Consider the following 495-nt stretch of genomic DNA (forward strand, 5'->3'; position numbering starts at 1 on the left):
CGGAACTTTGGGGGCATTTTGCCATTTTCTATGGCCTCCCAACTGTTTCTTTAATAAGGCTTTATGAATGTCATGGTAGAATCAGATTCCCCAGGCAGCCATTCATCTTTGCCAAGAGCTTAGGGAGTTGGCTCATGTTGCTTACCCATTTGTTGCAAACTAATTTTAATTATAAAAGAACAATTCCATTCAGTTTTTTAAAAATACATAGTATATTTTTTTATGTTTTTGAGTTTATAGATGTGAAAAAGAACAATTAAAATTATCTTTTGGTCAAGCTTTTCAACTTACAACAAGAAGGTACAAGAACAAAAATGGATTAATTTGGAACAAGATAGAATCATGTAGAAATTAGTTACAACTTGAACTTGATAAAAAGTTGATGTTGTGCAAACTGTACGCGTAGAACCTAACAATGATGTTGATAAACATATTGTGGCTAAGTGATATTATCATGTGCTAAAATGTTTGAAGAAACCTTAACTAGTTAAATTG

This window comes from Arachis ipaensis, chromosome B04 (assembly GCF_000816755.2).
Source record: "Arachis ipaensis cultivar K30076 chromosome B04, Araip1.1, whole genome shotgun sequence".
Classification (NCBI taxonomy): Eukaryota; Viridiplantae; Streptophyta; class Magnoliopsida; order Fabales; family Fabaceae; genus Arachis; species Arachis ipaensis.